The sequence below is a fragment of the Lissotriton vulgaris genome, unplaced genomic scaffold (assembly GCF_964263255.1).
Source record: "Lissotriton vulgaris unplaced genomic scaffold, aLisVul1.2 SCAFFOLD_656, whole genome shotgun sequence".
Taxonomy (NCBI): Eukaryota; Metazoa; Chordata; class Amphibia; order Caudata; family Salamandridae; genus Lissotriton; species Lissotriton vulgaris.
In genome coordinates, this window is record NW_028250642.1 from 766,874 (window position 1) to 768,037 (window position 1,164).

The following is a 1,164-nucleotide window of genomic DNA, read 5'->3' on the forward strand; positions in this document are numbered from 1 at the left end:
CAACGACGGACGAGTCCCGGGATGCTATTGTGCCACCCCGAGACGCTCCCACGGACCCTTCTGCTGCACCGCCTACAAGTTCACCTGCATCCGGACCTGCCTCGCACCAGCACCCGCCAAGACGAACACCAGCAGCAACCACCTCAAGTGCATCCTGCTCAACACCCGCTCAGTCCACAGACACGCCATCGAACTCTGGAACCTCATCGACACCACAGCTCCTGACGTTGCCTTCCTCACGGAGACCTGGATGAACGCCTCTTCAGCGCCCGACATCGCCATCGCCATCCCAGAGGGCTACAAGATCACCCGGAGGGACCGCACCGCCAACCAGATGGGAGGAGGCATCGCCATCATCCACAGGGACACCATCCGCATCACGACTTACACCGACGACATCCTGACTACCGCCGAACACCTACACTTCCAGATCCACACCGACCCGAAGACCACCCTCAGAGGCACCCTGATCTACCGACCCCCGGGACCACGCACACAATTCAGCGAGGACATCGCCGACTTCGTCAGCCCGCATGCCCTCCCCTCCGCTGACTACATCCTCCTGGGGGACCTCAACTTCCACCTGGAGAACAACAACGACGGCAACACCACCACCCTGCTCGACAACCTCGCCAACCTCGGACTCAAGCAGCTGGTGACCACCCCCACCCACCTCGCCGGACACACACTCGACGCCGTCTTCTCATCCAGCAAAGACATCACCTTCAGCCATGCCACAGGACTCCACTGGACGGACCACAGCTGCGTCCACTTCACCTTCAGAAGAACGACGATCCACCACCACCAACAACAGGTCGCCTGCAGAAACTGGAGCAAGATCACAGTCGACCAGCTCGCCGCTTCCCTGAGCCAGCACCCTCCCGCCAGCTCAGCGAACCCCAGCCAGGCCGCCGACAACCTCACGAAGTGGATCAGCAACTGCGCGGACGAACTCGCCCCACTGAAGACCCCGCCCAGCAGACCCGGCAGCAAGAAGGCCCCATGGTTCACCGACGAACTCAAGAGCTCCAAGAGGAACTGCCGAGCCCTCGAGAAAGCCTGGAGAAGGGAGCCAACACCGGACAACATGACCACCCTCAAGCTTGCCACCCGGAAGCACCACCAGCTGATCCGCGACACCAAGAAAACTGCATTCAAGGACCG